Source organism: Mirounga angustirostris, unplaced genomic scaffold (genome assembly GCF_029215605.1).
Source record: "Mirounga angustirostris isolate CCGP_5_RB_7025 unplaced genomic scaffold, mMirAng1.0.hap1 SCAF_14, whole genome shotgun sequence".
Classification (NCBI taxonomy): Eukaryota; Metazoa; Chordata; class Mammalia; order Carnivora; family Phocidae; genus Mirounga; species Mirounga angustirostris.
The window spans coordinates 37495376-37519811 of record NW_026991722.1 but is presented as its reverse complement, the minus strand read 5'-3'; the positions used below and the strand labels follow the sequence as shown (position 1 = coordinate 37519811).

Genomic DNA, 24436 nt, shown 5'->3' with positions numbered 1-24436 from the left:
TAATTTTACTTTGCTTATTTTTGATTCATTGATTAACATAACTAATATTTACTAGGTGCCTATTATGTATCAGGCACTATTCTAGTTCCAGCTCTTGTGGGGTATACATTCTAATAGAGGGAGAAAAAAAATAAGTAAATATAAGAGAAATATATAATATGCTATGTGATGAGCATAAGAAGTAAAACAGAGTAAGGGAAGAGAAAGAAGCGGGAACATGCAAGGAATGGGAGAAATATTTTACATCGAGCCTGGAGAGATCTTTTTGTAGTAAGGTGCCATTTAAGCAGGGACCTGAATGAAATTGGGAACCACGCCATACAGGGAAGAGTAAGGACAAATGTTTTGAAACTGAAATTTATGTGCCATTATTGAGGGGCAACAAGAGACAGGTATAATAGGAGCTTAGCAAGGGAGGAGGCAGCACTAGGAAATGAGGTCAGGAGAGAAGCCAGTGTAAAACCGTTGATGGAGGTCATTGACAGACTTTGACCACGACAGACTGCATGTGCTTCTCACCCATGGCCACCATTAGTCCTGGCTAATTGGAACATGGAACATGGGAATAGTGTCACCAATAGAAACAAGTGGATGGTGAGATTTAATTCAAGCATTATTTGATAGCTTTAAGTTCTAGTAAGAGTAATAGATAACATGACACATGTAAAGCCTGAGTTACCCAGTTGATTCCACAAAGGCAGAGAATGAAGATAAAGTAAAGATAATTAGGGCAAATTATAAAAAAGTAATTAGAAATAGTTCGAAAAGGAAGTGAGCTGATTGTTTTAAAGTTATTTAAAAGTCCAAACTCACAGTTGTTTAATTGCTTTCCTATATTGCAGTGTAACTAGTGTAAGCAACTGAATCAAGTTCTGTGGATAAGTGGGAGAAAAAAAAACAATAGCAAATTGAAGTATTCCAGAAATGCCAAATGGAAATTAAATGTGTACATTTTTTTTTTTAATTAAAACTTAAAAACTGCAGTTAGTGCATATATACTTGTGTTTTGGAGATAGGGGATAAGAAACAAATGTCATGTCTAATACCACGAAGAGAGTAAGCTGGTGTCCCGTATAGGAGATGCAGAAGGAAAGAAGGGGCCAGTTCCCCCTCTTTGGTGGCTGGATCAATTTCATTCATCCATACAGTCTCATATAATGAAGACCTTTAAATCTGATGTTGACTATGTCTAATTGAAACAGAAGATAAAGGTTTCATCCTCACTTTTCCTTCCTGCACTTCCTCCTGAAATCAAAAGCAAGACGAGCTGCTTTCCAGAGGTCTTTATTCTATCCATGGTTATTCTCAGAGCTGAACTGCTTCCTTTTCCTCCTTTGCCATCCATTTCTTCCCTAATAACCTGGGATTAATGCTGCGTCTTCTTTATCATTACAAGCTCTGAGCCCCAAAATATGTGTAGAAAAACACAAATTATACAGTACTTGAAAATATTACTTCCCATTTTATAATTATCTTAATCATGTACTAGACCATGCTCACCTTAATAAACCACAAGAGATTCCTTCATTTCACCCTGCTCTTTTTCCTTCTTAACCCTTTACAGAGATGGTTCCCTTTATTTGAATGCCTTCTTTCCCTGCCCAAATCCCTCTTTGCCTGACTGACTCGATTTATCTTTCTGGACTGAGGTTTTAAGTGACTTCTTCCTGTAAACCTTCCTTACTCACCCCTTCTTGCTTAGCACATTTGTGCTCCGTATAACTATAGTATGGAATTTAGCACACTGTAATGATTTTGTGTCTTCTTTAGGAGACCACAAATTCCTCGAGAGCAGGGATTACATCTTAATTTTTCTTACATCCACAGTACATCACACAATGCCAGGAACATGGCGAGGCACTCTAAATATTTGTTGAATGACTGAATGAACACAACCCCAAAACAAACATTATGCTATTTAACTAAACATAATAATGAGGAAGTTATAGTAAATTCTAAGGTCATGAGGATATTTACTATTTAGAATTCCTTTTAAATGCACGGTAAGTGCATAAATGCATGATAGTGTTACCATAAGTACTTGAAATAAGCCCACATTTGTATTTTACTTAATTATTTTCATGGTCATTTAGATGAGTCTTGATAACGCTGAGTATCCTGAATATATAATTCATCTTACTCTTTCATGGTAGCCCTTGAGAATCTACAGCAATTTAAAATTTGACTAAAATTGCTTGACAATATTTTTTTATTAGACATTGACAGTAAACAAAAACAATCAAAAATTTATTTGGTTTAATATGTTAAGTTCTGCATTTTCATTTTTGATATATTTGAATTGAATGCTGATTATAAGCTGCATAATAAATTTGATAGTTATAAGATATATCTTTTGATATTGAAGAGTGTGGTCATACCGGAAAAAGAGAAAAAGTTATATTTGTCTTCCTCTCTTCAATATGTAGCAACACTTTTGTCAGCACGTACTATAGCAAATATGACAATGACAATAACAGATTTTAGCAGCACTTTCAAAGATGAAATAGGTGTCCCTAAAAATACTGTTTTCCTAACATCCTTAAAAAGAAATTGAGATGAAATTTGAAATACTATCATTGGGATCTTTAGGAATATTATACAAGTACTCGGTGCTGAAACCACTGCCCTCTAGGGATATATTTGCATGTTTTCTAAAACACATACTGTGGTAAAAGATTATACTATTTAGTGTTTTGAAATATTGACAAAGGAACTTGCTTTTTCTTCTAAATATGGTATTTGCTGCCTTCCCAGTATTATAGCTGAGTCTACCAGAGTAATGGCTTTCTTACAATGCTACTGAAATCTGTAAGGGCTTTGATTTCATCACAAATTAATGATTTAACCATATAGAAAAGAATCCAATTTTAGTGTACCTCATAACTGATAGAAAAATATTAAAACTTTGCCACACAATGTTATTATATTAGAGGAAAAACTTGTAAGTGGATGCTTATAGAATATCATGACTTATAATCCTTCTTATATTGGCAAATTTGGGGCATATTGTAATTTTTATTTAGCAGTAAATTTCATTTTTGCAACTACTTTTATCTATTTGTGCAGGAGAAAATTTAGAATGCTATATCAGGACAACTATTCAATTATAGCCAACTTAAATGAAAAGTTAATTGTGTGTATTTTTTCTTTCTATTCTCCAAATTATCATTATTTGTATTTTAAGGTGTTAATATCACTTCCTTTTTTTTCCATATACTAGGGCTCTGGTAAAGTTATATGGCTATATTTATGGTGTTTTCTGTAAAACCAGTTTGAAACTATTAACTATTATGCCAGAGGTGTAGGACACTGATTTATTCAACAACTGTTTCTTAAAATAAAAAACTATCACAACAGTAGTTTTGCTAAAACTTTTTTAAAAGTATACACACAAGCATGCACACACATACACACACACCCCAAACACCTCTAATTGAATAAAAGAAAGTAAACCATGTCCATAATTTAATATGTATTACTTTCCACTGAGGTTGCCTTAAATCTACTAAAATGTGGAGATGCTAAGCTACATTCAGGAAATATGAAGAAAAAAAAAAGTCTTCCCTGTTCTTCAAATATGGGTTATAGTTATTCAGGAATCCCAAACTAGCCCAAGGTTGGTATAATCATTCCACCTCATGCTATTCTTAAACTTCATCATCAGTCAGAAGTTAATAATAGATATATTATGCCAGCATCTTCCTCCTTGTCTTTCTTCACCATTGCATTCTATTTCTCCTCACCTTATTAATAACAGTATTAGAAGGAGGGAACTGGATAATGAGGGAAAAGACTCCTTCTTGAGAGTAATAGGGACTCTGACCTGAAGACCAGTTAGGGCAATGAAATCTCAAAGTGTAGTCCCCATGTGTTGGCATCAGGATCACCAGGGGCTTGTTAAAAATACAAATGTCTAACTCAGAGGGTGGGGCCCAGCAAATCTGTATTTTAACAAGCCTCCAGGGTATTGTGAAGCACACCAACTTTCAAGACCACTGATTTAGAGAAGAGTTACCATGACAGTCACCCTTTTGAGAGTGCATGGAAAATTCTGTAGTATATTTGAAGATCTTCCCCAAATTTATTGGTTAAATGCAGGAAAAATTGATGTAGTGAGGTACATATTCCAAATTAAGAAACTATATCGTCAAGGGGTGCCTGGGTGGCTCAGTCATTTGGGAGGCTGCCTTCAGCTCAGGTCATGATCCCAGGGTCCTAGGATCTGGTCCTGCATCGGGCTCCCTGCTTGGCGGGGAGCCTGCTTCTCCCTCTCCCTCTGCCTGCCTCTCTGCCTACTTGTGCTCTCTATCTCTCTGTCAAATAAATAAATAAAAAATCTTAAAAAAAAAAAAAAAAGAAACTATACTGTCAAACAGTTGTGACTATGGGGCATTTACCTCATGAGTTACAACCTGAAGTATGAGACCTCCGAAGACTGAGGGGTTGCACTGGATTGAATAGTACCCCAAATTCCTGTGCATCTGGAAGTCAGAATATGATCTTCTTTGGAAATAGGGTCTTTGCAAATGTAATTAAGATGAGGTCGTAGTGAATTAGGGTGGGCCCTTGTCCAGTTCCTGGTATCGCAATACTGAGGGCATGTCAAGAGACACTACAGAAGAGGTTGTGTGAAGATGAGGGCAGACTGGAGTTTTGCTTCCTCAAACCAGGGAATACCAAGGATTGGTGGCAGACACCTTTGCTGGGAAAGAGACATGGATCAAGCCTCCAGTAGGAGCCAACCCTGCTGACCTTGACTGAGAACTTTAGGCCTCCTATGCTAGAATAAATGTCTGTCATTTCAAGCCAACCAGCTTTTGCTCAATTGTCATGGCAGCCATGGAAAACTAATGCAGGGGACTTATTGTATGGGCTTAAATTTTATGCATATTCTTTGACTTACTCTTGGTCCATAAGCAGCTTCTTATGAATAGGCTCTGTAAAGAAGGCTGCCCGGCCCCTTCCCCCTCTCCTCCTCCGCCCATCCCCCCATCCTTTCAAAGGATCTTTGAAGAGTCTATCTTTAGTTGTGAAAGTCATGTTCTTATTTATCATTGAAGAAGAAAAAAAAAACTCTCCTAGAAGAATATTAAATGTAAAACCCTTTCATTCGTGTATTTTTAGTTAGAAATTATGCCTATTATCTCCCATCCATCTGTCTTTCAGTAAAATTTTCGATTGACGTGGATTATGCTCTTTAAGCTGCTTTATACTCATTTGTTCAAATACATACCAAGCCTTTTAATTGGACCATTTTATATGCAAATAACTAATACTATTAAGTGTATCTGTGTCTCCTTCTGTTGCTGTTTAGTTGTGTCATAAATGCAGTGACCCTCCATAAACAGGGTTAATCAGAATAGTGTGCGAGTGCAGTGTGTGTGCCTGTGACGTCTGCCAGCTGTAGATCTGAGATACAGAAAGAATAGACATTTACCAAGCAGAGCTCTTTGTGTCTTAAAAACAAAACACACATAATTATGAATGATATATTTAGGGAAGTCTGCTTTAAGGAAATGGATTTGCATTCACTGTACCTTATGTGAACATGCTGTGTTTTTTTTCCTCAAATGACTTAGCGAAGCATCTAGATTTTAATATACAAATATATATATTAAAGAGTCAGAAAAATTGAAAGGAATATTTAACAATAAGACAACTTCGATAAAGTAATTTAAATGACCTAAAAAATCCATCTTTTGAAAATACTTGTGAAATGTAATATTTTTAAAAGCACAAAGTGCGTAAGAACACGATTTTTCCTGGGCTTTCTTCCATGTTTTGTTTCTACAGCTCTCATTTCTGAGCCTGTTAATTTTCAAGTTTCCCCTAAAACTTTTAATATCCTCAGTCAATTTATCAACATGGCTTTCTAGTATTCTCCGTTATGCTTTTGAGCTAACGGAGATCTCAGAGATATTTGTGAGATGGTTCCCTCCTCACAATAAGATCAGTTCCACATTTTAACATAACAGTAGTACTGCAATTTGAATTCCATGCTAAGGAGGTTGGAGTTTACTTTTAAAAATCAGCGTAGGTGATAAATATTTTTGTGTAAAGGAATAGTTTATGAAATGTTATGCTGAATCCAAAAGTATTCAGCAAGACTATTTAGAGAAGGAGAAGATCAATCTTTATTACATGTAGATTGATGCTATTTCTATACTAACCAGTCAAACAAACAAAAAATCCTTTGCTTCATTCTTGCTACATATCTACTGCATACAAAGTATTAGGTGTTAGCTATAGAGAAGGAATTCAGTCCTACTTTTAAGGAGTAGTATTCTAACAGGGAAGAGGGACAGTAACCAGATAATTATAAATCAGGGTACTGTATCCATTTCCTAGGGCTACTGTTACAAATTACCATAAACTTAGTGGCTCGAAACAAGAGAAATGTATTCTCTCCTAGAAGGCTAGAAGTCTAAAATCAAATCCCTGCAGGGCCACCTCCCTCTGAAGGCTCTAGGGGTGGATCCTTCCTTGCCTCTTCCAGCTCCTGGTGGCTCCAGGCATTCCTTGGCTTGTGGCTGCATCACTCCCGTCTGCTTCCATATTCATTATGTGTCTACCTTCTCCTCTCTTGTCTCTTAGAAGGACATATGTCATTGGATTTCAGACCCTAATCCAGGATGATCTCATCTCAAAATCTTTAACTTAATTACATCTGCAAAGGCCCTTTTCCCAAATAACATTACATTCACAGGTTCTGGGTAGACATCTTTGGAAGACCACCATTCAACTCACTACAATACCCAGAGGAAGTGACTCCATTGCAGAACAGATTTGAAGAGAGAGGGAAGATACATGTGGGTTCTCTTTGGGGCATGGATGGTGTGTCTTTTACCCTTTTAGCACAATGCCTGGCATGTAGCAAGACTGTGAAATTATTAATGAAATACACTCATGATAGTGTTCAGTAGGCAAGTAGACATACAAGTCTAGAGGTCAGGAGAAAGATCTGGGTTAGACAGAGGAATGGATGAGTACCAAAAGAAGCTGTGTGAGAACAGAGAAAAATAAAGCAAGGACCAAGAGATAGCCCATGACTGAGGAACCGGTTTTGGAAAAGACTGAGAAGGAATTGCTAGAAAAACAGGAGGGGAAACCAGGAGAGAGGGGTGGCATAGGAGACAACAAAGGAAAGAATCTTTAAAAAGAAGAAGAAAAAAAAAGATGTCAGGTGACATTAAGCTGATTAATTAAGTAGTGTAAAGCCTGGATTTGGGAACTTTGATTTAAGCAATTTTGGAAGTTGGGATGACAGTTTTCAGTGGATTAAAAATGGCAGAAGCTTTGACATTTTTTAAAATGTCCTAAAGGACAATAAAACTAAACCAGTACATAGGCTTCCCTCCGTAACGCCCTCTATACATGTTTCAGAAAAGGGGCTGTGAAAAAATTCTGTGCACGGATACATGCCCATGACCTCTCTCCTTTGATCCCAGAGACAGACCATGCAAGTTGTTATGGATCATTAGAGTCGCTGTGCTGGTGTCTTCCATTTGTTAACCTCTCTGCTTATTGCTGGACATCTTATCACATTCACAGTGGGAGAATGCAGTTTCCAAACTGTGATTCTGACTCTGATCTTCCATGTAAAAGAATGTTCTTCAGGCATCCCACTGAATCCACTATAAAGCATCAGTCGGGCATACATAACAAGGACTCAGAGATCTTCCTGATGAGTAGTGAGAAATATATGCACAATAGAAGGACCCTGCAGTTTTTTTTTTTAATTTTTTTTTTTTTAAGATTTCATTTATTTGAGAGAGAGAGAATGAGAGACAGAGAGCATGAGAGGGGGAGGGTCAGCGGGAGAAGCAGACTCCCCGCCGAGCAGGGAGCCCGATGCGGGACTCGATCCCGGGACTCCAGGATCATGACCTGAGCCGAAGGCAGTCGCTTAACCAACTGAGCCACCCAGGCGCCCGAGGACCCTGCAGTTTTATATGCTAGAGATTTAAAACCACCTATACTTTGATGCCAGCATCACCTTTTTCCTTTACAATGACATCTGCTGTTAAATGAATTTAGTTTTTTTAAGTTAGTAACTGAAATACCCTGATGGCTGTAATCTTATCTGTTGGAAGGACACTGAGCAAACTCTTCCGTGGCATATGGTCAACATTCCACAAACTTGGCCTTTACAATTCCACTGAAAATTAAAATTATTCCATTGAAATTAAGGAATGGTTGAACATTGTGGTTTCTTTGTGTAACTTAGTGTCCCACACACATTCTTTTTTAAAAAAAGATTTTTATTTATTTATTTGAGAGAATGGGTGCACATGAGTGGGGGAGGGGCAGAGGGAGAAGGAGAAGCAGGCTCCCCGCTGAGCAGGGAGCCTGACATGGGTCTCGATCCCAGGACCCTGAGATTAGGACCTGACTTGAAGGCAGAAGCTTAACCCACTGAGCCACCCACGTGCCCCGCCCCCACACCATTCTTGAAGTAATAACAATAGAAACTATATTCTGGTTCATTTGTGTCAACTAATTAAAAACAATTTTTTTAAGGAGAGTAAGTTTGGACATTTTGGAGGTTCTTATTTTAAATGGTAACTATCATTTTGAATTATTTTCTCTACTTTATGAACAGATTATGGCAGGTATGTTCACTTCAAAAACTCAAAATGAATTTGCCATTACTTAGCTTGACAAACAGAGCCTTAAAGTCAGGGAAAACAAAAGAACTTACTTAAAATGAACTCTGTTGACATATTTTTGGGTAGAATATGTAAGAATTTGGATGTGATCCTTACGGGAATTATTTAAAATTTGGGGGGTTTTTTTGGTTTTTGGGGTTTTTTTTTAAAGATTTTTATTTATTTATTTGACAGAGAGAGAGATAGCGAGAGCAGGAACACAAGCAGCGGGAGTGGGAGAGGGAGAAGCAGGCTTCCTGCCGAGCAGGGAGCCCGATCCCAGCAGGACCCTGGGATCATGACCTGAGCCGAAGGCAGACGCTTAATGACTGAGCCACCCAGGCGCCCTAAAATTTTGTTTTATAAAGATTTCATGTTAGACTTTATAAAACAGAATTAGAAAGTATACAGGTCAATAAGAAATTATTAAGTTAGAACATGTACAAAGTCTACTTATGCTATTTTATTATGCTATCCTATAATAACTGATATACACTAAAACCTATAAATTTGGGATTTATATCAACAGGTCAATAGCGAAAAATAGCCTTTATCTTAACCTTTATTATTCTATTTCAATATAAAATTCAGTTAAGACATGATTTTAAGGATTCTTCAGCAGAGCATAGAATAATCCAGCAGTATATTTTCTACTCTTTTAGAATTTATATTCACAAACTACATACATGTGTCTAATTAGAATTTAATAAGCTTTTCACCCAAGAGAGAATTCTGATCTCTGTAAAGCTTTTATCCTTGCCCTACTTATAATGTCACTATCAAGTTCTTTATTCTGCAGGTTTATTTTTTTTTGAAAAGATACAATTATATGTTATTTTCCTGCATGCTATAATTATGCAGTTTTCTTTACATGAATGTTGCTTTCTGGAGAAAATGCTCTTTGAAATGTTAGGAAAGTAAAAACTATTGTTTCTATAGAAATAAGAATATTCTATATGAGCAATAGATTGCAAAGTGAGGCACCTTCAACATGAATCTGTCTTTGTTGTTCACACGGAATGAAGGGTAATTTTACCAAAATAAGGCCAAGGAAAATGAAATATGGGATTTCATAGTTTATCAGAAGTCAGACATTTTTACTGCCAATAATTCAGCACAGTGTAGCCTCAAGCCATACTCTACACGTGGGAGGTACGTGTGTGTGTGCACATTCACACAGTGCTATGATTTGTCAAGGCAACCTGTCATTACAAATGTGAGAGAGACAGAGAATTCCTCTGGCATTTGGTTGTAAATGATGTTATTTTATAAAGAAAAGGACATTCAGGGTCTTAGGTTAAGTAACCCTTTAGTGCTTCTGTTTAGGGCTCCTCTCATTCCCCCCAAATTTCCCATGTGCCACTCATCTTCCCTTCGCCTTCAAATTTCCTTTCTTCCTTCTCTTCTGTCCTTTCATTTTCCCTACTTCTTTCTGTAATTTTAAATTTCTCCATGCATAATCATAAAGGCTTTCATTTACTATTTTCAAAGTTTTAAAGTTTATCCCTGAAACAATCACCATTTATCAAGTGCTAATTCATTACTCAATGATGTTCATAACTGTCAGTCGAGCCTCCTGACTGGCCGGAGAAAACTCGTGTCACTCTTCTGAGTCCACGTCCTCTCCAGTACAGAACTTTGATCCTTCATGTTAATTCCAGCCATGAAAAGCCACGTACAATGCACCACTTTCCCTTGGAAGAGCCCGACAGGATCTGACCTCATTGAATCTAGCCCACTGGGAGATTATGTCATGTTCATGAATGTACACACAAACAGTCATGTATGTAGACGTGTGTTAGTTTGTGAAGACATGAGCACAACTCAAGGGAAAGCAGAGAAGAAGCTGCACCTGTGAGAGGGGAGATGATTATTGGACTACACTCCCAAAGGAATGCTGGAGAAGGATCTGCAGCAAAAGTGAAAGATTGGTCATAGGAAAGAAAGGGAGTACTTGTCTTTGGAAACAGGAAAGGAGTGACCCAATAAAGAAAAGGGGAACCTTTCGGGTAGATGGAAAGGAAGTTAGAAGAAATCATGTTGGATGGCATCTATTTGAAGTCAAGGATGGGACTTCAGTTTTGAGAAGAATAGGAAGATACATCTGATTCAAGTGCATACCTTATTTGTCAGGATTTTCCAGAGAAACTAAACCAATATAGGATGTGTATACATACATAGAGAGATTTTTTTAAGGAATCAGCTCACAGGATTATGGAGACTGACAAGTGCAAAATTTGTTGGGTGGGTTAGTAGGCTCGAGACTCAGGAAGAATGGATATTGCAATTCAAGTCCAAAGGTTGTCTCCTGTTCATGGAAGGTCCGTCTTTATTCTATGAAGGCCTTCAGCTGATTAGAGGAGCCTCACCCACATTCTCAAGGACAATCTGCTTTATTCAGAGTCTGCCAATTTAAATGTAAATCTTGTTCACAAAAAAAAAAAAAAAAAATCTTCATAGAAATATCTAAAATAACATTTGGCCAAAGATCTGGGCACTGTGGCCCAGTCAAGTTGACATATAAAATTCACCATCACACATATGTTCCCTCCTCTGCCTAACTCCATGTTCTTCAAGAATCAGTTCTCCCATCTTCTCAGAAAGCCTTCTCGTATGTTCATCCTCAGGTGGGAGTTTACATCCCCGAACTAAAGTCCCAGACCATACTTTTTTAATGCCTCCCACTGGAACCTAGTTCCTGAGCATGGGGATTTTTTTCCACTTCTGTATCTTCAGCATCTCAGATGTCACCAGCTATATCTTAAGCACTGAATAAAAGGTTGACAAATATCTTTCAGTTTTACTACATTGTGAACTCATTGAAAACAGGGACAGTCTTAAAATACATTTTATACCCAATATCTAGCACAAATTAAGGGCTCAACAAATGCTCATTGAAGGAATCAATGGATAAGTCACTTACCAAATGTTTACTGTATTTTTCCTTGTCTCTGATTACTTGGATTTTATTCCAATATTGAAAAGCATTTTTCTGGAGAATTCTGAAGAATTTACACAGACTTGCATTGCATTGCATTATACTAGCAGCTAGGATTACAGGTCAGAAACTGCTGGTGTAGGAATCAGACATCAACAATTTTTAAAGTCCTGTAGGTGATCCCAGTGGTTGGGAATCCCTGTACTACATACAGTTAAACGAGGGAAGATGTTCAGGAAGGTTAAGAATAGACGGAGCCTCTGTGGAAGGCAAGGCCATATGGGGACAACAGGAAAGAGGCTTTGAGCAGGCTCCAGAGGAAGAGTGAAGGACACCCACAGAGAAGAGAGGAGTACTGAAGAGAAAGTTATGGGGTGTTTCATAAACACTCTGAATACTGACCATGCACCAGGCACCATGCTAAGTGCTTTCCATGGATTGCCCCTTGCCTTAACAGCGCTGCAAGGTATACTATGTTATGTTCTTTTTCCAGATGAGGAAATTGAGGTTTATATAATTTAATTAAGTTCCCTGATACCTTCGATCAAGTGAACAGAACAGCAACATTTCAAGCCTATGATTATCTAACTGCAATGTTTATGTTCTCTCCACCACACCGGGGGTCCTCAACCCTAACTGCACAGTGGAAGCACCCAAATTTATGCCCCACTTAAGATCTGTTATAGGAGGATCTCTGGGTAAGAGGGCAAGCACCTATATTTTATTTTAAATCCACTATGTTTTTAAAGTACTGCCACATAGAAAACCACTACCACCAACACCATAGATTCTGCTTTGTCTTGCCAACCTTCACACTGTGGGCTCAAAGGTGCTTTCATCCAGAAACAGAGACTTGACTCAATCAGTTTATAAATGGCCTGCCCCCAATTCAGATAAGGGAGCCTGAATGGTTACACATTTACCAGGTAATTCAAGATGCTCCTAATAGGTGTCCACTTTGATGTTAACAAGAGTTTTATCCCCTTGTTACTTTGAGTTAATAAAAGAATTACACCATGCCGAGTCTCTGACTTTCCACAAAGGGTCCTGCTCAGTGCCACTCTGCCTTTGTGTGTTTTATAACACAACTAATGCTTTATACATCCTACCTCATTCCAAAAATAGTCAGGTAATGCTGGGTGCCACATGCACACACACACACACACACATACACACACGCACGCACCACAAATGAATCAGGCCATGGTAAATGTCACGAAGCAATTGTTAAGTTTAATATCAGATTTTCTTCTATTAATTTTGGGAACACCCATCTCATTTTTCTTTGTATTATAAAAGCTTACAGCTAATGTCCATGATCCCTAACTTCATGTGAAATAAAACGTATTTGTGCAAGCTCCTGAAATCATATCAAAATTCAGTCAGGTATATTTGCAGAACACTAACCTGATAAATTTATTATCAATCCCAGTAAGAAAGATTAGGGAGCAAAAACTATTTTTGATAATATAGAGCAGATATTTATTATAATATCAGTTTTTGATAATATAGTGCAGAAGTTCTCTACCCTGGCTTCACATTAGAATCTAGGGGGAATTTTTAAGCAAAAAGATGCTCAGAACCCACCCCCAGAGATTGACTAGACTGATAGAATTGGTCCACTTTGGCCCGGATCTTGTTATTATGAAAGCTCTCTAGGTGATTAAAATCTGCTGTTTTTCTTACTTTCCCCAGACCTTCCACTGTTGTAAAAGATGGGCATAAATGAGAATATTCTGATTCACATAATAACTCTCAATGATGATGATGATGATGATGATAGGAACTCTAATTGAATTTGCTATGTGCTAAGCAACTTTTCCAAGTGTTTTACATATAATAACTCATTCAGTACACACAATAGCTATTTTATGAGAGAAATATTATTATCATCTTTTTGCAGGTGAAAACCAGGTATAGAGAGATTAAGTAACTCAGTGTGGGACTTGGCAGAGGTAGAATGTGAATTCAGAGTCTGCTCTAGCACCCCATACTCTTACAGCCTCAAGTGAGATTATGAAATAACTTAGAATATGTCACCCTATCTCTCCCTCTCATCAGGTTCTCTTTCCTCCTTTTTGATTTTTTTCAGGGTCTAACCTGGTGCAGATTCACCCATTATTAGGTGATAAGGAAAAGATTTCTCCCCACTGATCTAAGTCCCCACACCCATAGTATTTGCCTTGCAATAGAACAGCACCAAGTCTTCAAGATCCAAGGAATTACTGCTAGGTGTTTAATCTGTTTTGAAAAAGGAAACCTCTTTATTTCTCAAGACAAGGGAAAAATTTAGAGCTTTAGAATCAGGTAGATAATATGATCAGATGTATGTACCTTTATTTATTAATCCTAATAACCTGAGTAATTTAATCTGATACTCAGTTTCTTCATCTGTTAAATGGAACTAATAATGCCTAAATGATAGCATGTCAAGGATTAGACAGAATAGCATACATAAAGTCCTCTGCACATAGTAGGCACTCTAACACACATGGGTTGCCTTCCCTTTGACCCTGTTCTCATTCCACATATACAATTAGCTTTGCACCTAGCAGCTTTTGCTCAGCTTCTACATTTCTGCTTTCCTTTACTCCTTTAGCCTCTGTGTTGAGAAGGCTGTATGGGGCAGCCAAAGCTGTGCATGAAAGAGGTCTGCCAGGTAAAGTGGTAGTTACCTATAGAAGTTTAGGGCTCTGATTAAACATATCAGGAACAGAAATGTCTCGTAAAACCTTATAACCACCACTCCTCCACTCCCAATCCACCTAAATGCCTAAATTTCCCACCTTCAAATATCACTGAGGAACTGCTAGAAGATAGATTAGATAGACTGGGATTAGACAGATTCCAATGTATCCTTCAATGACTGTACTGTATTTTTCTTGTAATATCAACCATCACCTCATCTGGTTCTGGATAGATTTCTTACATTTGTCTACATGTCTTACATTTGTCTAAAGAAGGCATAGGTCACCTTATTCTGTTTACACATGACTGCCTGTCGGCACTCACGTGTGCCATCCCACGAATGTGCGTGATGAGAGCAGGCAAAGGACAAAGAAGGCAGATTCATTTTTTTAAACAAATAAATTCTTACTTGAGCACACTTCCACTATAGTCTTAAACTATAGAAAAGAAAGTTTTTGGCAAACTGAAAAAGCCTTTAAAGTTTCAAGTGTGCCCAGTTGCTCTACTGTTCAGGAAAAAATGCTTGTTTTTCTTCATGCTATGGTGGTCTGGTTAATCAATTCATACTTCTACTACTTAAAGAGTACAATAAAATGGAAGTCATTCTTGTCCGTAATTATCTGACTCTTCAAGGGGCATGGCTGGTACTTCTACGTGCCATGGAGTATTTCTCCTCTCTCTCAACTCTTTCCTCCCTGTATAGTTAACTTCCTATGAGGTTTATTTCATTTTCTTGATACAGTTCCGTTGTTGGTTTCTTGTCAAGCATTTACCCTCATTTTCAATCTTTGCATTTTCTGATTCTGAAGATGCACAATGGCTTTGAAGAGTATTAACATAATATGTAAGCTTTTATCTTCCCTAGCTAAAATGCTACATATATGATTAATTTTTTCAAAAGTTTTAAGGAAGCATTTGCTTGAGGGCATACTTGTGTCCTCAAAGCTTCCCATCTAAGTGGCCTCTAAGATCTGACCCTTTTATTATATCCAGCTCCTAGTGGCCACCATCTATGTCATCTCCAAGAGTAGTAAACAAATCTATCATCATCAACAAGCATTCAGACTCTGGATCTGACAATCCTTCTTATGTAGAGATTTTTCCAAACATACCTTTGCATTTCCACCTTTTCATCCCTCCTGTCCATTGAGTTCACTCATTCTTTCCATCCCTTCCTTTCATATGAAAGTAGATTTAAACTTTTCTAAAGATTGGAAATTTTATCAAAACTTTTCTTCAACAATATCTACAGTTATGTTTTACTCTTCTGCCATAAATTTTAAGATCATTATGGTTTAAGTCACTTGGGATTAGATAGATTCCAATGTATCCTTCAATGACTGTACTGTATTTTTCTTGTAATATCAACCATCACCTCATCTGGTTCTGGATAGATTTCTTCCCTTCACTTTTTTTCTAGCAAGTCTATTTTAATCTCAAAAAGTGAGACCTGTTCTATTTTAAAATATCTACCTTCATACTCAGCATTTCATGTACGTTTGTTTCAAACCTGGCCTCCAACAAAGAGGTGTCCAGTGCCTCATACTCATTCTTAAAATGCCAGATCCTGTCATAAATTTTAACTTTTTCTTTCAGCTAGCACAGAAAATTCTGGAAAACACTCACCTCTTCAAATATGTCTTCTGCCCATTCTCTCTTTCATAGCCTTCTGGGACATTCAATTATACATACGTTAGACCATCGATATTGTGTTGCAATCACAGATTTTCTGTTCTATTTTCTTTACTCTTTTTTTCCTTTTGTGTTTCAATTTGGATGATTTTATTGACCTGTCTTAAATTTTACTGATCCTCTCTTCTGCTGGGTTCAGTCTACTATTCAACCCACTAAATGAATCTTGTGTTTATGGTACCATAATTTTCATTTTTATCATTTCCATTTGGTTCTCTCTCTCTTTTTTTATAAAGATTTATTTATTTGAGAAAGAGAGAGAGCAGGGAAAGGGGCAGAGAGAGAGCGAGACAAGCAGACTCCCTGCTGAGCGGGGAGCCTGACTAGGAGCTTGATCCCAGGAGCCTGAGACCATGACCTGAGCTGAAATAAGAGTCAGATGCTCAACCAACTGAGCCACCCAGGCGCCCCTCCATTTAGTTCTTTCTTACTGTACCTATATCTCTGCTGAAATTCCCCAACTGTTAATGCATGCTCCCTACTTTTCCCATTATATATTTTAACATATTTATTAGCTTTCCTTTTAATCTTTGTCTGCTAAGTTCAACATCTGGGCCATCTGTAGGTCTGCTTCTGTTGCTTGTTTTTTGTTTTTATTAGGGGGGCACATTTTTCTGCTTCTTCACATGTTCTATAATTTTTTTTATTGTATATCAGCCTTCACGGTTTTCATAGCAGTAAATAATATTTATTCCCAGAAAAGGGCTCATTCCTTCCTCAGTCAGTCCATTAATGTATGGAGAAGGAGGTGCAAAAGGGGATTGAAATAATCTAATATGTATACTAGATCTGAACCCAGCTTTACTATTGCTTTAGTTAAATTCAGCTCACCATTGACTTTAGATATATTGAGGGAGGAAATAGGACTTTCCCTTTAGCTAGACTGAACTTGGAAATGCTCCAGAGATGTCTTCATGCCTAGCCTAACAACCAACATTTATGAACCACAGGAAATCTCTCCCTCTTTCACACTCCAGTCCCCAACTGTCCAGATCTAAAGACTTCTCTCTCCACCATGTTGCCCTGACCTCCAGCCATTGGAGAGCTCCTGCAGTGAATGGAATGAAGATTTTTTTTTTCAAGATTTTTATTTATTTGTCAGAGAGAGAGAGAGAGCACAAGCAGGGGGAGCAGCAGAGGGAGAGGGAGAAGCAGGCTCCTCACTGAGCAAGGAGCCCGATGTGGGACTCGATCCCAGGACCCTGAGATCATGACCTTAGCCGAAGGCAGACACTTAACGACTGAACCACCCAGGCGTCCCTGAAGATTTTTTTGACAAAGTAGATCTTTGTCAGCTCTTCTGCCCTGCCCTAGCCTGTCTCAACTACACTCAGTGAAAGCCTACAGGAAATAGTTGTCAGGCAAATACAGATACTTTCTATGGTTGGGCTGCCTCAAAATTCTAATCTATGATACCAGCCCACTTGAAGCTGTTAAAAGTTTGTTAACAGTTGGGCTGGTTATTCTTACACTATCCTCAACTTCCCCCCAGGGGCTGAGGGTGCTCCTCTTCTCACTGTGTCCCTAGGAGTGATAAAAACTATAGAATTATTCTATCCAAGGAAAGGTTAATCCCATTTTGGAAGTTAATTTATCCAGGTTTCTTTGGGTTTTCAACTCTTTGGTGGGTTATTTCATACCCCCTGCATCCACCTCCCCACAAAAAAATCATCCTTCCACCATTCCTAAGTATTTAAGGCATGCATACCAGAGGTAGGTCCACCTTGAAAAGACAGACCTGGAAGCAGTCTCAAGGTCTCTTGGCAGAGAAGTGCAGGGTCCAAAGCACCCAAAGCACTCTGTAGAAGGGGATCACTCATTCTTCTTCTAACTCATAGATCTGTGGGGAAAGACACAGACAGAGAAGGACTTGAACTGCAAGGACTTCTGTAGTGTGAGGCCCAGGGCAGGGCCTTCCCCCATCTCTTGGCTAGGTTTAAAGGCAGTACTGATGATAACATAGTATTTTGGAGATAGGTGGGAAAACTTCATAGAGAGAGGGCAAATGTGGAGGGCAAATAAAGGATGCTAAGGATGACCTTTGACTCTTTTCCTGGGGCCAACTCTTATAGCTGTAGAGATAATAGAATGTATATATCTCCTCTCTAAGAATAGAAGGTAGCTTCAATATTGATGGGATACTCTAAAAGAAACAGGCTACAGTATATCTTCTAGAAGGCTAATGTCTCTAGATGGCCATATTATAAGGAGCAAAACTAGTGCATAGAATGATTCAAGACAGAGCTTGCCTCAAATAACAAAATACACAAATTTGACTCATATGAGAATGACTATGACAACTCAACAGAGAAATGACATCGCTGTTAGATTTTACATTGCCTTCCAATCAAAAGCAAACACAAAATGAATGCTGATATCATTTTAAGATAATTTTCTTGTCCTGGCTGGGTTATGGTTTAATTGATAGTTTAAGCAGAACTTCAGTTACAAACAAAATTTATTTTCACTTTTTAAGATACATAGTTTTTGCATATGAAGGAATTATTTATAATTATGTATGTTCCTATATTTAATTCCACAGATATATGATGAAAGTATTATCATAAGAGACCACAACCTATGTTAGAATAAAAAGATAACTTTATTTTAATTAAATGTTATACTTCACCATTTCTGATGTAGATAATTGTATACTTTGGTGGAATTTAGTTTTCATTTTAGCAATGTATATTTCATTTAGCAATGTTGCCTCCCCCACATACACACACCAATGCGAATTTGTTAGGATCACTTCGGAGAGGTTGGAGAATTTGTTCCCTTTTTAAAGCAGTGCTAAAGAGTGAAGGCAGAGAATTGCAGTTGAAATGGTGGATGGAATACATACTTAATTTCACCCTCTCCCTCCCAAAGCCACCCTATACTGACAGTAAACAAAAAATACTAACTGGAATAAAGAAAATGGGAGAGCATAGAACAGCAGAGAGCTGTTGACATATGTTTTGGAAAATGGCAAGGGAATGGATTAAGTGGTACTTGATTTAGCTGAGCAGAGATGTGGAAACCCAGGTGCCTGCAGAGGAGAGGCCAACAAGATGCAAATGGGAACTCCCTAGAGAACCTGGGTAAGCACAAGGAGTGAAGGCAAACAGGATTGCGGAAGCTAGGGGTGAGATGTGGAGCTGAAAACAGGACTTGGTTGAGATTCTTAACAGCTGGACTCCCAAATCCCCTCTGCAACTTGTGCAGCCTGGCAACTACCCTTCCTCCACCCCTGTAGGAGACAGGAGGTGGGGTGCCTTATTCTCTGGAGTGACTTAACTAGAGAGGCTATAAAGCCAGCAATCTTGGAAAGAGTGGCAGGTGGGGGTCAGGTGTAATACTAAAATCTGTTAGATTAAGTCGAAATCTGCATGGTCAATAGTAATAAACTTACCTCCCTTTCAAACCTTCTTACCTAGCTTTGCTCCAGGACGCTGACAACCGGGCTTGTCCCTCCCAGATAGCACACTGGAAGAGGGGGCTTCTCTGGAAGATCTGACTACCTAGGTGGGGAGAAATCTAGTTACCCTTGAGCATGTTTCATTAAAGGCTCAACTTTGTCTAATCCCCTTACATTAACATCCTAATGCCCATAATACATTGTGTAAGCAGATAACTAGGGAATACCAGATATAGTGGAAGGTTTCTAACATAAAAGAGACCAAAGCAAACAAACAAGAAATTGAAGGAGGGCGCCTGGGTGGCTCAGTTGGTTGGGCGACTGCCTTCGGCTCAGGTCATGATCCTGGAGTCCCGGGATCGAGTCCCACATCGGGCTCCCTGCTTGGCAGGGAGTCTGCTTCTCCCTCTGACCTTCCCCCCCTCATGCTCTCTCTCATTCTCTCTCTCTCAAATAAATAAATAAAATCTTTAAAAAAAAAATTGAAGGAAACAAAGACTACAGGGAAGAAATGAAAGCTTAAAAAAATGCATATTCTCATAGATATTAGAAAAGAAATTGTGTCCATGAACCAAAACATGGTGTTTTTAAAAAGGAATGATGAGAGACAAATAGAATTCTTAGAAATTGAACATGTTAGCAGAAATAGAACATTCAGCAAAAGAGAGATGTGGTATTATTCCAGAGAGGAGGTGACAGTAAGAGTAGTGGAAGAGAACAAATAGTAAAATTAGAGACTCCGTTTAAGGGGTCCAACATCCCACTAAAAGGAGTTTAGTTTCAGAATAAAATAACAGAGGAAATAGAGTTCAGAAATCACTTAAGAAATGGGGCGCCTGGGCGGCTCAGTTGGTTAAGCGACTGCCTTCGGCTCGGGTCATGATCCTGGAGTCCTGGGATCGAATCCCATATTGGGCTCCCTGCTCAGCAGGGGGTCTGCTTCTCCCTCTGCCCTCTTCCCTCTCATGCTCTCTGTCTCTCATTCTCTCTCTCTCAAATAAAAAATAAAAAAAATAAAATCACTTAAGAAATATAATAAAATTTCCCCAGAATTGGAAGATATGAGTAAAATCCCTCGAGTTGCAAACACAATCAGTTGGGGCTGGGAGGGGAGGCCCACACCAAAGGTTACTGTCATGAGATATTAGAACACCAGGGATAAAGAAGAAGTAATAGGGGTGTGGGTGGAACAGTCAGTTAAGCTACCGACTCTAGGTTTCAGCTCAGGTCATGATCTCAGGATAGAGATTGAGTTCCCCTGTGTCAGCCTCCATGCTCAGCTTGGAGTCGGCTTGAGATTCTCTCTCCTGCTCCTTCTGCCCCTCCTTGCTCCTTCTCTTTCTCTCTCTCTCTTGCTCTCTAAATAAATAAATCTTAAAAAAAGAAGAAGAAATAATAAATGGATCAGGAACAGAATGACCTCTTGAAAACTAAAAGACAATGAAGAAATTCCTTGAAATTTCTGGAGGAAATGTATTTCTAAACAATGAATTCTGTATCTAGTCAGATTAGCAATAAGTGGAAGAAAAGAATAAAGATATTTTCAAGCATTCAAGTTCTCCAAAAATTTATTTGCCCTAAGTGTCTTTCTCAGGAAGCTACAAGGGGCAGTCCCAGGATGACAGCTCAGGAGTGCTGTCGCCACAGTAAGGACCTCAGGGTGGGGCTGGGGGCCTGAAAAATATAGTTGACATAATTGTGTATATGAAGAGGAATGTTACATATTTAATGAGGAGTTTGAAAAAAATGTAATGATGGGCAAATAAAAGTTAAGCACACAAAAATATGACACAACTACCAATGTCAGAGAAAAAACAACTGAGTAAAGGAAAGGAAATGGAGTCATAAATCCCATGTGGTTTACATGTGAACAATATATGCATAGCCAAGGTAATGTAAACACTGATTAGTGCTTCACCTAGAATTGTTTTGTATCTAAATTGGGAAGATTAAGGAAAGGAAAGTGTGTGTGTGTGTGTGTGTGTGTGTGTAAATGAGAAAGAGGGAGGCAGGGAGGGAGAGAGATATTAAAAGCACACCTGCTGGAGGAAGTGGTATTAAGGAGGGCACATTCTACATGGAGCACTGGGTGTTATACGCAAACAATGAATGATGGAACACTACATCAAAAACTAATGATGTAATATATGGTGATTAACATAACATAATAATAGAAAAAAATTTTAAAAAAAGAACTAAAGATAAGGATTTAGTAGGAGACCAATAGATAATATCAACATTGGAAAAATTTTAAAAAGCGTATGAGAGTATCGAGTATCATTTAGGAATATGGAGTGATTGTAATAATTAACAGTTAAGAGTTGAAAGTGGTTGCCTCTGGGATTTACAGATGGGAAGGGGTAAGGATGGGATGGGACATTCTTTTAAGCTCTATCAATCTACATGGCTTTTAAAAATATGTGCACGAATTTTTTTAAATATATGAAAGTTACATTTAAAAAACTGAATGCGATAAGTACTAGAGTTCAGTGGTTTTCAAACTGTGCTTCCCAGGTTCATGGATGTTTCCGCAGGGACTGCTTTGTAGAAGAGGGAGCTGGGTCAGCCTCCCACATGAGTCTCTGCTAAAGGAGCACTCTGCCTTGTCATTGTTAAGTTTCCCGTGAACTAATTCCTTTGAACAAAGGGTTCCATAGAAAACACCACCAACAACAACAAACAAGTTTGAAAAGCACTGATTAGCCATGTGCATATCTGGAGAAAAAACTGCTCCCAGACAAATAAGCTGAATATAATAACTATCAGACTTGATCCAGTCTCCCTATCCCTTGTCATTTCCTTTTACTGCACAAAACAGAATTGTCCCATTTCTAACTCTTGATAAATCTCAAGAAGCTTGGAGTAGAACCAGTTTGTTAGTGTTTCAAATATGGGCCAGACTTATGATTATGAAATTTTGCATAGGTTTGAAATGATGATATTAAGTACATGCTTGTTTCGCTCCCAAACCAAATTGTACCCTCACTTCCTTAGAGGCATCAAGTATGACATACATTGCCAGAGTTCAAATAAGTGGTACACAGGGGTATCTTTCTAGCCCAAGGATGACTTTGGACATTCTAGTTTTGTCTAGGGAAGGATATGTTTATGATTGCACTCTAAGGGCTCCTGGTTGGCTCAGTTGGTTAAGCATCTGCCTTCAGCTCAGGTCATGATCCCAGGGTCATGGGATCGAGTCCCATGTCGGGCTCTCTGCTCAGTGGGGAATCTGTTTCTCCCTCTCACTCTCCCTCGTGCTCTCCCTCTCTCTCTCTTTCAAATAAATAAATAAAATAGTTTTAAAAAAATATAGAAGATCAAAGTGCATTTAAAAAAAATGATTGCACTCTAATTAGGGTTGATTCTGGTCCCACAAAAGAAAAATATCTCTACCCTAGCTTAAAGAAAAAGATACAAATAAAATCTTTATTTTTTTGACCGTTCAATTTTATTTTATTATGTTATGTTAATCACCATATATTACATCATTAGTTTTTGATGTAGTGTTCCATGATTCATTGTTTGCATATAAAACCCAGCGCTCCATTCAATATGGGCCCTCTTTAATACCATCACCAGGCTAACCCATCCCCCCCCCATCCCTCTAGAACCCTCAGTTTGTTTCTCAGAGTCCATCGTCTCTCATGGTTCTTCTCCCCCTCCGATTTTCCCCTCTTCAATAAAATCTTTATTTTTAACACAGAAGATAATCTTTTGTAAACATGGAGTATTGGTTGTTTCCTGAGCTATTGAGCCTCTCAAAAACAAAACGTCCTTATCTTGGTGAATTTAAAAAATCATATGCTGAAACAGACACTACTAAGAAAGCTATTCCCTCAGTCAACCAATGTCTATCTCTCCCCCGCCCCACCCCATATACACGGTGTGAAGTGTTGTACCTCATCTGTGGACTTCCATTATTCCTCAATCTAACATAACTAAAAGTATCTTTGAAAAATAACTACGCATAATTTTATATAAGGAAAACATATAATACAGATTTATTCATTTTATATATCTTATATATTCTACATATTTTACATGCATATCTCATTTGAGGTTGGTAACAACTCTGAAATATATATTATTATTCTCATTGTAAAGATGAGGACATAGTAGCCCTTGGAGTTTGACCTGTCCCAGGTTGCATGGCTGCCAGGGGTAAAGGCAAAAGAAATCCATGTTTTTGGAGTATCTGTCTACTTGGGCCAAACACCTCTTAACAAAAAGTCTTATCCTTGTCAAAAGCATACATACAACATAAACAATTCCAGATTACATATATAGAATGATCAACTCACCCTGGTTTGCTGGGGTTTTCCTGGTTTTAGCACTGAAAATCCTGCATACTAGGAAATCTCTCAGTTCCAGTAAAATTGGGATGGTTTGTCACTTTACATATAGAGCTCATCTCAGGAGACTGTAATAGATACCCATCCTGGGAACAGAGAGAGATACAGGAAACGAAATGCAAGTAGAGGAAACTGATCAAAAAAGTTTATTTAGAAAAGGGTGAAGATGATTTCTTACCCATTCCAAAGAAAACAATTTTAGCAACCACAATAACACAACAAAACAATTAGCATTGACTTAGACATGTGGTGTCCTTTCCCCCAAAAAAACATTTAAAGCAAATTTTGTGTCCTAAAAAAAAAAAAAAAAAAGTTTATGTAACCAAATATATCTGTAGATTTAAGATCCATGTCAGTCTGAAAGCTGGAAGTCCAATATCAAGACACTAACAAATTCAGTAGGTGAGGGCCTACTTCCCGGTTCACAGAGGGCCACCTTTTTGCTGTGTTCTCACGTGGTATAAGGGACAAAGGAGCTCTCTGGAGGTCTCGCTTGAAGGGCACTAATCCCATAAATGAGGGCACCACCCTCAGGACCTAATCAACTTCCAAAGGCCCCACTTACTAACGCCATCACATCGCAGATTTTGTTTCAATATATGGATTTTGGGGGGGGACACAAATATTCAACATTTAGCAAGTAGTATATACATATTTTTAAATATATTATATGTGAAAGACCAAAAAAATCATCTGCAAAACCATCCTCCTGAGAATA

The 24436-nt window shown here is 38.2% G+C and overlaps 1 protein-coding gene across 2 annotated transcripts in view; it reads left to right on the top strand.

The window, feature by feature from the left end:
• DTNA (dystrobrevin alpha) overlaps nucleotides 1–24436 on the top strand; it is a 343646-nt gene that overhangs the window by 70588 nt on the left and 248622 nt on the right. The gene's annotated exons all lie outside the window — the stretch shown is intronic.